The sequence below is a fragment of the Diplotaxodon limnothrissa genome, linkage group LG17 (assembly GCF_057381915.1).
Source record: "Diplotaxodon limnothrissa isolate DT_005_m linkage group LG17, D_limnothrissa_male_GT1.1, whole genome shotgun sequence".
Taxonomy (NCBI): domain Eukaryota; kingdom Metazoa; phylum Chordata; class Actinopteri; order Cichliformes; family Cichlidae; genus Diplotaxodon; species Diplotaxodon limnothrissa.
Window position 1 is genome coordinate 2,273,137 of NC_140612.1, and position 12,124 is coordinate 2,285,260.

Below are 12,124 nucleotides of genomic sequence, written 5' to 3' on the forward strand. Positions count from 1 at the left end.
GTGGAAACATTATGGGTTGGCGGAGTCAGACGTGGATCAAGTAGACATAGTGTGTAAACTTTGCTACAGTGTAGCTGCACCACAGAGCAACACTGCAAAGTTCACTAAACACAGATGTTTACATTTTTCATTTATTTTTTATATTGCAAACATTTGCACTGTTATCAGTATTTGCACACTATTTTATATTATTTTTTAAAGTCTTTATTCAATACATTGTTATTGTTAAATAAATATCGTCAAATAATCGAGATCTCAATTTCAGTGAAAATAATCGTGATTATCATTTTTGCCATAATCGAGCAGCCCTATCTTCAGTCATATTTTTTACTCACTATGTTTCACACTTCAACATGGAGACTGGAGTCGGTAACTCTAGTTACCCACTCTAAATCCTGAGCCACAGCTACCACAAGAAATCAAAACAGCTTGAAATCTAGCTGCCATGTTTATATGGACTATTGGCCAAAGTAACAAAAAATGTAACATAGGATGAAATCATGACACAGATTCTGTTAGAAGCATCATTCATTCAACCCTTGGAAGGCTACTTAAATGGTAAATGGCCTGTGTTTGTATAGCGCTTTTACTAGTCCCTGAGGACCGTAAAGCACTTTACACATCCAGTCACCCACCCATTCACACACCGGTGATGGCAAGCTACATTGTAGCCGCAGCCACCCTGGGGCGCACTGACAGAGGCGAGGTTGCCAGACACTGGCGCCACCGGGCCCTCTGACCACCACCAGTAGGCAACAGGTGAAGTGTCTTGCCCAAGGTGCAAGGACACAAGACTGTCCAAGCCGGGGCTCGAACCGGCAACCTTCCGATTACAAGGCGAACTCCGAACTCTTCAGCCACGATCGCCCGCCTCAAGAATGTGTGTTGGGGTGATCTTAATTGAATTGCACACAAGGTAAACAGCTGTGACTAATATTTCATCATGTGTGCACATCACTCATTATCAGGACCAGCTGCTCCTCCGAGAGGAGCCATCAGAGAATGGCCGTGCACAGACATTCACACAGGCACGCTCTTATTAAAGTACTTGACAAACAATTTTGACACAGATCAGAGTCACCAAAACTGTACACTGCAGAGAGGGATTCCCTGGTGGCTTGTTGTTTGTTCATTTAACAGTCATCTCAATATCCAATTTTATTTATGGCAACTTTCTCGAAAACAGAGACGCTTCCCATTCCTCCGAAGGGTCCTTACCTGTTTAGGTGACGTCTTTGACGTGTTGCCGTGACAACAAAACCCATCATCTTAGTAAAAGAAGTCGGATGCAGTGTTTTTGAACACTGCATTACATTTAAATTTGCTTACTGTGATTTAGCAGTCAGGTCTGTGCAAAACATAGTTGAGAGAAATGACAATTCGGGTAACATATTGTAACAACCTGAAGACAGCAGTCTCTTGGGTAGTTCAAGTTAGCGGTGTTGTCATCATTAAAATAGTCATGTTGTCCTTGTCTTTTTTTTGCCTGTCCCATTTGGCTCTTTTGCCATCAGAATTATTGTCTAAAGGTGAAGAAAGATGTCCAACGGATTTACTTTACCAAATGGACCATCCCAGCCTTGCCGTAATGGTCTATTTGATTCACCTTTTATTGTTTATTTTATTATATTTTCACTTGCTAAATACGGGACAGACTTGACTGGGGAAAAGAAAGGGGAGAAAGAAAGATGGAAAGAAAAACAGCGGGGAAGAGGAACGGGGATAAAGGGCAAAAAACAAAAACCAACAAAATAAGCAGACAAAAAATACAAATATCAATCACCTGGATCACCTGTTGAGAAAGAAAAAAGAGGAAACAAGCAGAAGAAAAAAAAGAGCAACATAATAAACAACATCATGATGATCTATGGGAATATAACAGTATATACTAAATATTAACCCTTTAAAGCTGGTCAGAGCAGCACGCTCCGTTTTGCATAACTATTTTTAAATCCCTGTAGAACCGGAACCGCGTAAGCTAGCGCAATAATTGTTTTTGCATATGAAACCGGAGGAGTTGTACTTACATCTTATGCTATCAGCTTGTCCTAGGTCACGGTTTACTTCCACATAAAGCTTTGCAAAAACTGCATAAAAAGCGTTTGCAGGAAATGAAAACATAATATTCCAGAAACACACTTTCCGATCAGCTGTTCGTAACACTTCCCACATTGAAAAAGACGTCAAAACGAACGATCGCACGCCCGCCATTTCCTGCCCGAAACCGGAAGTGACGTCATTTTCGCGGAAAATGTAGTTTTTTACTTGTAGGCCTTAAAAGCCTATACTGTACTGTACTATACTGGTGTATGTTTGACTCTATACTTTTCTGAATAGTTTCTGGGATGCTTAGAACTCGAACTGCACTGCTGGAAATAGTTTATTTTGATGCACCTGCTATTTTTTTCTTTGCAAATTTGCATCATAGGATTGTTTTTCGTTTTTCCTGCAGTGTATAAAAATTGCTGTATCTCAAAAATAAAACTATGAAGACACTCAAAATAAATTTCCTGTTGTTGTAAACTATTTTTTGCAACTTTTTTGTATTTAAAGTTTTGAGGGATAAACCTCTTAAATTTCTCCAAGTAGAAATATATGTAAAAAACAAAACAAAAATGATTTTCAATTTTTTTGTAGTTTATTGCACTTTTTTGCAATCAATGTAGTTACTATGGACTTAATACATACATATTATTAAAATATGGGCTATAACAGTTGTATTGATGTATAGCAACTTGAAATGCTCCCAAAAATGGCACTACAGCATGTAAAAATATAATATAAGCTCTGGCGGACTTGGTTCTATGGTAGGTCTTAAAGGGTTAAACATTATTGTGCAGCACGTAAGATCGACAGCGCACAAGTGTGCTTTGAGGTAGGAGCCAAAAAGGGTGTAGTTTGTGTGTGTGAGCACCCGTGTGTACACCTGTAAGCATGAGCGCGCTTGTATTTAAAAGGTTCCTTCATGTAATGATCTGCTAGAGGGTGTGGGGTGCCACAGCCCCGTCCTCCAGGGCAAGAAGCAGGTATGGAGGAGATCAAGACTCCAGACATCCAGAGACCCTCAGAACACAAGAGACCAAGGAAGACCAACAGAGGGGCAGCCGCGCCACTATCCCAGAAAGAGCTGAGGAGAGTCCCAGATGAGGGGTCACTCAGCAGCCGCGGAGCAGAAGCCAGGGGGGGTTGCAGTGACGTGCCCGTGAGCTCCGCCGGTAGCCAGCTGTGCCAGAGTGACCGAGCCCCAGGCGGAGGGAATCCCCACTCCCGAAGTGGCTCAAGCAAGCCCCAGGCTCCAGGCCCCGACAAGCAGCCACCAGGAGTGAGCCGGTGTGTACCTGGACGCCCATTCCCGGACACAAAGAACCACCAACGCACCGATGTCACTGGCAGGGGAAGTGGTGGGGGGAGTTAGGCCTTCATACCTTGGAGGGCCTGAGATGTCCCTAGAGAGGTGACGTCTGATGCCCAACCTGACATATGGACACAGACATACAGGCACACACAGATACAAACATCCATTCCCACCCTCATGCTCTCATATGCAATTACTCAGCACTCACCCAACGTGAAGACAGACATAAAGAGACGCTGTACACACGATCACACTCCCCAAGCGTACTCTGAGCCCCAGGTCTAGGTACCCTTGCCCCTGAAAGGGGAAACTGCACCAAGACCTAGGTAGTGTTACCTACTTCTCTCCCTGCGGTGGAGAGAAGCAGACCGCCCCGACTCTGCAGCAGCAGGGAGGCCTCACATTCCAGACCCCAATCGGACGGCCAACTCCTCCTCCTAGCCCCCCCGCTCCAGCAGGTCGCAGAGAATGGGGGTGAGTGAAGACTCCAAACCTCCCTCCGCCCGCTCATATGTAGTGTTGATGCATGTGTGTTCTAAGGTGCATTTAAAACCCAGGAGGGCATGGAGCTACCTGCCAGAGAGCAGCAGGTAAGCGCATAGCCCCTCCTGCTAGCCCTCAATGTCTACGTGTATTTAAAATTGAGAGGTGGGCAACGACGTCAGGGGTGAGGTTGTACACCCTGATGGCCTTTTGGATTCCGTGTGGCATGCCCACCCCCAAGGTCCTATATGTATGTGTAATGAGAGTGTGAGTAATGTGAATGTCTAAGTTGTGGGATAAAATTGAGGCAGAGGCAGCCAGAAGGGGACAGAGGGGGGGGGGGGGTAGCCTCCTCTGCACCCTGGTGACACACCTTTACCCCAAGGCCCTGCATGTGTGGGTGATTGTGGTGGAGCGGGAAGAGGGGGGCAGCTGGAGATGGGGAGGGAAGGAAGGGAGGGGCAAGTGACCCCTCCCTGGGGCCAGCTCCCCCGCTGACCCCAGTAGGCACCCCCATACTCTGCAAGGGGGGTGCCTACGGGTGGAGCTGATCAAAGGAGCCCAGAGCAATTGATCTGATGTGGTGGCAGAGGCTGTATCGAGACTAATGTAATCTAATAGATAATTTCTATATTGGTTAGAATTAAGATTATTTTTATTTTTCCAGTTCATGAGGACTGTTTTCTTGGCTATGCATAGGGCAGTGAAAACCATATGGGCGATATTCTTTTCTGAAGTGACATTATCTAAACTGCCCAACAAACACACTAAAGGGGAAGTTGGAATGTTACATTTCAGACACTTTGATAAGTCTTCACATATCTCGCACCAAAACTTCTGAACTGGTGGACAGAACCAAAGAGCGTGGATATAATTGTCCGGTGAATTGGTTTGGCAGTGTGAGCAGTTGTTGGTAGACGTAAAGCCCATCTTGAACATCCGATGATCTGTATAGTGTACTCTATGTAATATTTTGTATTGAATTAATTGAAGACTGGGATTTCTAATTAAATGAAAGGCTTTTCAAGCAAATCTGAGACCAGAAGTTTAGGTCTAAGTTAACTGATAAATCCGCTTCCCATTTTGCAATAGGAAGTGATATTGATTCATCCATTTTAGAAAGCATTCTGTAAATTTTGGAAAGTAATTTTGGGGTTTTAAGAGTAAGAAATTGTACCACACTTGATGGTGTTTGTAGTTCAACTTGACCCGGTTTAAATTTCTTTTTTACTATGGATTTAATTTGTTGATATTCTTATATTGTGTAACTAGTCTGTCAAATGAAATAAATTCTGTTCCTTCTAGTATATGTTCTAAATATTTGATTCCTTGACCACTCCAATCTGGAAAGTTTATCATATTATTGTTTTGTAATATGTCAGGGTTGTTCCAAATAGGTGTACGTTTGCATGGGATTAATGAAGACTCCCACCATGCTTTCAGAGCAGAGCTGATGCTGATGCTTTTGAAGCATTCATGTCGTTGGATGTTTGAGCTGATAAATGGTAGATCTGAGATCTCTAGATTATTGCAAAGTGCTTGTTCTACATCTAGCCAAGGTTCATCTAAGAAGGTATGTTTTAGCCATCCTGAGATAAATTGAAGCCCTGTTGGCTAAGAAGTAGTGCTGAAAGTTAGGTAGATCTAATCCTTGTTTATCCTTGGTCTTTTGTTTGTTTTTAATCTTATACGTGGGGGCGAGGCTGCCGGACACTGGCGCCACCGGGCCCTCTGACCACCACCAGTAGGCAACGGGTGAAGTGTCTTGCCCAAGGACACAACGACCGAGACTGTCGGAGCCGGGGCTTGAACCGGCAACCTTCCGATTACAACCTTCCAACTTTTGAGCCACGATCGCCCCGATTTGTTTCCAAAACCCCGCAGTCAGGACATGCTATGTTGTATTTAGATAGAAGCTAGCGAGCTAACTTCCTGCTAACTTCTAACTCCGTTAAATGTCATAAATTCCGTTTTCATGGATTCCTGGATGTTAAACTCAATTGTTACACCTGGTAGAGCAGAACCCTGATCATTTTATTAAAGATGAAAGACTTTAGACAGTTTTTCAACTCTCAGTATTGCCATAGTGATCGTTTGATATATGGACCTGCAGCGGAGTTTAGGCCCAGTTTAGGCTAGTGACGTCAGACTTAACGACCGGATAGCTGTCAGCGATCATGCTCCTGTATCTTTAACACTAATGCACAAGAATAATACTACGCCAAGTAAAAAGTGGAGATTTAATACATCACTGCTTAAAGATGAAGACTTTATTAAATATTTTAAAAAAGAATGGACTCTATATTTAGGCTATAATGACACTCCCGGAACTTCAGCATCTGTTCTATAGGAAGCAGGGAAAGCTGTAATATATATTCAAATAATTTAAAAAAAATGTTCATTTACCTGTTACTACCACACACCAAATCTGGTCGTTGGTACTTCCTGGCTTGTGTAGCCACTAGGTAACAAAAGCTCAACACTGGGCCTAGCATCCTGGAGCACTTCTGTTGTGTTTTGTATGTGCGTCTGAGTTTGTACGTGTTTTGGAGTTTTTACGTGCTTCGGGGTTTGTACGTGTTTTGGAGTTTGTACGTGCTTTGTCTCTGGGGACCACCGTAAATATACTTTTATTTATTCACTCCACATAAAATGCAATAAATAAATGATATAATACAAAAACCAACTATTCACAGTTCAACTTTTAACTATTTAAATTTTTAGCTTTTTCCTTTTAAACAAATTTAAAATGAAACAACACAAAACGCTGCAAACCACAACACAATTAAATATAAATAAAAATATGAAAACTAAAAGAAGATGCATATTCTCTGTCATATGGGCCTGCATGAATAAACTTTCTGAATCCTTTATCATCTGCAGCTGAAAATAGTTGTGGATGATTACTATACCTTTCTAATGTGACGTTGTTGTCCCTCACTCTCTTTCTCCCTCTCTCCCTCCTGCTCTGTTCCCCGAGTCCCCAGAGCCGGGTCCGTGACACTAAGAACCATTTCGTTCGCGACCGACACATCACTACAGTAGATTAGCCCCAGATTAGCTTCAGGTGAGCTGGACAGGTGAGTTGCTAAGAGTCTCAGGTGCGGACACCGGAGAACTTGGAACTCAGTGGAAATTTACCAGCAGCTCGCCCGCACCGTTACAAAAGAGTTCTGTTGACTATGTCTGAATGAAACATACAGAGTTGAAGTGTATCCAGCAGCCACCTTCAAGCACCTCAAAGCTCTAGCGCAGCACGACATTTCTTTGTTTAACAAGTACGCTTTACAGACATGCTCTGCAAAACTCACTCTGCTGCTGCTGATGATGCTGGACAGCAGGAGCGTGCCCGAAACTCTTCAGAAACTGAATGCAAAGTTCATCCTCACACCATTCTTCACACACACCAACAATAGCAACCACAAAGACGTGTAAACAATCCAAGCCATATACAGACAACAACACAACTGAGTGACTGATGATGATTAAAAACCAAAAGAGGATAAAGGCAAAGCATCGAAAATCATCCCACACTCAAACCCACTCCAAACTTTTAAACACTCCAACAGTGGCCTGTGATAATAGCACGTGTTAATGGCATCTCCCTGGAGACTGGAAGACATGCATGATGATGTGGAGATGTGCATTAGGCAGGGGGAGCAATACTTTTCAGGACAAGCTGTTCTGGGATTTTACTGGGTGTTGTCCTCTCCAGCAGGACACACCTGAGGAATGCAGTACTGCTACTTCTGTTCTGACCTTGTGCTTTATTTTGCTCTCTCACACACACTCACAGAGGTGTCACAGACAGACAAAAGAGAGAACAAGGAAAACACGTGCTCTACATTTAGTCGATCACACAAAAGCACACACACACACACACACACACACACACACACATATATATTTATATATATATACCTATTCTGGTGGCTCATAATCAAAGTACAGTCCCTACTGTCCTGCCCTACATCCTTCCGTGGTGTAATCCAGTACAGCGGTCCCCAGTGGTGTTCCTGGCATTGAATCTTATTATAAGTACCACACTGTCCAATTATCACTGCTATCAGGAGCCATGTAACACATAGACACACACACACCATGTGTAATGGAGTTTGAAGAGACTGTCACCTACCACAGTTTTCATGTGATATCAGAGCCACAGGCATCGGGCAGGCCAAAACAGCACTGTAGTCCTTTGTCCTCCAGCCATTCCTTCAACATCTTCGTTTCTCTGTGCTATAGGATGCACAAATCAAAGTTTTTTTTGGTAGCTGTCAGATGGGCGTAGAGTATGGCACCAACATGTGAACATACCTCTCCTATTGCTGCCTTGCAGGCTAAATTGCACCGATTGCTTCTCCACAGCAACCCCAGCTTTCAGGGGTGTCTCATTTAAATTGTAGGAATGATTTCCCTGACACTGGGAAAGTCAACTTTACTCTCATGACACAACATTATTATGATCATTAATACTTCAGGAACTTTTGTGGCCCTACACCGCCCAAGTATTAAAAAACATAGATAAGATAGCTATCTACTGTTTACCTTTGCTTTAACGATAAAAAACATCTTGCTCTTCACCTCTCACACGGCAGCGTTATTTACCCATCCAGATCAAAAATACATGTAGCTGTCTGTACTTTGAAAGCTTCTATCCTGGCAGCAGTATAAGGTTAGTGATTCTCTACAAGATACACCTAGAAGTCACCAAAGTGGAGCTCCAGGAGAAACATCGTCACATTCAGGGATGAAGCTGCTGGGGATGGATCACAAGTCCCCAAAATTCATATCTTCGTTTTTCCTCTGAGGATAGACGATCCAAATAATCTTAATTAATTAATCCATAATGATGGCGGCGCACGTAGTTGCAGCAGCTCAGTGTTCTACCGATCGATGCTATGTTTGGATAATTTTGTACGCCTTATGTTTGTTTTTGTGTTCTACCAGCCAAGCGAATAACATCTATAGCCGACATGATCTCCTCAAGATTGGAGTAAGTTACCGCGAGAGCGTGACTAGCAAATTTGTCCGCTTACACAAGATACCGGTGGAAATAGCGAGGAGTCCGGGCTCCCCATGGATTGTTATCCCTTCGGGGTGGAGGCGCAGGCGGCGTCGAGAGAGACGAGGCTGCAGGGCCGGCGCGCTAGCCAGGCTACGGAGGCAGCCACTCAAACCACCGCTCCCCAGCCTATTCATCACAAATGCCAGATCCCTCGCAAACAAGTTGGACGAATTGAGGTTGCAAATAGCAGCGAATAACTTCATCACAGACTCATGCATCCTTCTTATCACTGAATCCTGGCTACATCAATCCATTCCAGACTCTGCTATTGAGCTAGCAGGCTATACCACACAGCGACATGACCGAACAGTGGACTCCGGTAAGCGCAAAGGAGGGGGGCTCTGTATGTATGTGAACAACAGCTGGTGTACCAACACAGTGATAATAGACCGTCACTGTTCACCGGACATTGAATATCTGACTGTTAAATGCAGGCCCATCTACCTACCTAGGGAGTTCACCGTTGTCATAATAACAGCTGTTTACATACCACCAGATGCTAATGCTAACTCGGCGATCGCACTCCTGCATACAAACATCAATAATAAACAGAGCACTTACCCTGACGCTGTACATATCGTAGCAGGGGACTTCAATCACGCAGACTTAAAAAGAGCAATCCCCAAATTCCACCAGCACGTCAAGTGTGCCACTAGGGGTGACAAGATTCTGGACAAAGTTTATTCCAACATCAAAATGGGCTACAGGGCCAGACCTTTGCCACATCTGGGTCAGTCTGACCACTTGTCACTGTTTCTAATCCCTGCATATGCCCCCCTCAAGAAAACTGCTCTTACCATCACAAAGAATATTACCATATGGCCAGAGGGTGCCTCTCAGCAGCTGCAGGACTGTTTTGACAGGACTAACTGGGATATCTTTGAACATCAGGACTTGGAAATGTTCACAGACGGTGTCCTCTGCTATATAAAACACTGCATAGACACTGTTACAGCAGTCAAACGGATCCGGGCTTATCCCAACCAAAAGCCCTGGATGACCCGGGAGGTCAGGCAGCTGCTGAAGGAGAGGAACATTGCGTTCAGGTCTGGCAACAGGGATTACTACACCACAGCCCGATCCAACCTGAAGAGAGGCATCAGAGAGGCAAAGGGGGACTATAGGAGGAGGATTGAGGACCATCTGAAGAGTAATACCAGCCGGCAGGTGTGGCAAGGCATCCAGCACCTAACCAACTATAAGATCAATCTCGGAGCTGCGGACGGTGACCTGGAGCTGGCAGAGGAGCTGAATATCTTCTTCGCCCGCTTTGAGACCAGGGTACCGGAGGTATTGGAGCCACAGCAGCAACACGCCACCCATAGCAGCACCACCCTCACCCTGGAAGAGCACGAGGTGAGGCGCATGCTGCAGGCTGTTAACCCGAGGAAGGCGGCAGGTCCTGATGGTGTGCCAGGTCGAATATTGAGGGATTGTGCAGAACAGCTGGCTGGGATCTTCACCAGGATCTTCAACAAATCCCTCGCACAGGCGACTGTCCCACTCTGCCTGAAGTCCTCCACCATAGTCCCCTTGCCTAAGAAGCCCCACATCACCGGCCTGAATGACTACAGACCGGTGGCACTCACCCCAGTGGTAATGAAATGCTTTGAGAAGCTGGTCCGCAGACACATCACAGCAGCCCTGCCCCGCAGCCTGGATCCACACCAGTTTGCCTACAGAGCAAACCGATCCACGGAAGACGCTGTAGCCACAGCACTCCATGCTGCATTAACTCACCTGGAAGAGCATGGTAGCTATGTGCGGATGCTCTTCGTGGATTACTGCTCAGCTTTTAACACCATCCTTCCACACAAACTGGTGGCCAAGCTACAAGACCTGGGGCTTCCATACAGCACCTGCATGTGGATCAATAGCTTCCTCTCGGGCCGTAGACAGAGAGTCAGAGTTGGCCATCACACATCCTCAGCCCTGAGTCTCAGCACTGGCTCACCCCAGGGCTGTGTGCTCAGTCCACTGCTCTACTCTCTCTACACACACGACTGCACTCCTCGCCACCACAGCAACATCTTTGTGAAATTTGCAGATGACACCACAGTGGTGGGGCTCATTTCCAAGGGAGACGAGTCTACGTACAGAGACGAGGTGGAGCAGCTGACGTCATGGTGTAAGGCCAATAACCTCCTCCTTAACTGATGGCACGACCATAGCTGGACTGGCCGATGGTGATTTTTCGGGTTTTTGGGCCAATTATTTATTTATTTATTTATTTTATTTTTTTCCGTTTGGGATTGATTCATGTAATCCATTAAATGTAAGGCACGTCTTATACTGTCCTGTATCTGTCTGTTTTTGAGAAATCCTGTCTGATCTTCGTCAATAATTTCTGGTATAGTATTTTTAAGCCTTTCTGCTATTATTGAGGTGATCTATAATCTATATTGAGGTGATCTATAATCTATAATCCATATTCAGAATTGAAATTGGTCGATATGAACTGCATTCCCTTTTGTCCTTGCCCACCTTTGGAATTACTGAAATGATTGCCTGTCTCCAGGATGCTGGTGACTCCCCTCCCTCCAACACGTAGTTAAAACATTTTAATAATAGTGGTGATAATAACTCTCTAAAGGTTTTATAATATTCTGATGTAAATCCGTCCATACCCGGCATCTTATTTGTTTTTGTTGTCGTAATTTGTTGCATTAGTCTTTTGTTTTGTTCCCGTCCAATATTAGGTAAATCCAGAGAGTGCAAAAATTTCTGAATGTTTAGAGGGTCAGCCTTTTGTGTCTCTGAATATAAGTTTTTATAATAGTTTTCAAATGAGTTTTGTATTTCTTTAGCAGTGTAACACATTTTTTGTGTCTCATCATCTTTTATACTGTAAATTCCTCGTTCTTCTTGTTGTTTTTTTAATTCTCCAGGCTAATAGTTTCTTTGCCCTAGGGCCGTAATCATAATACTTTTGCTTAACAAATCTGGCTTTTAGCTCTTCTTGTCTGTCATATATATCATTTAATTTACGTTTTGTTAAATTTATCTCTTCCAATGTTTGAGAGTCTTCAAGAGTGGCGTGTTTAGTCTCTAAATTCTTTAATGTAAGTAGTAACTCATTAATTTGCCTTTGTTTCTCTTTCTTTTTGTACGAGGGCCACATGATCAATTTTCCTCTCATTACCGCTTTGGATGCATCCCATGTAACACTTGGGGACACCTCTTGATTATCATTTTGTTCACAGTAGTTTTTATATTCA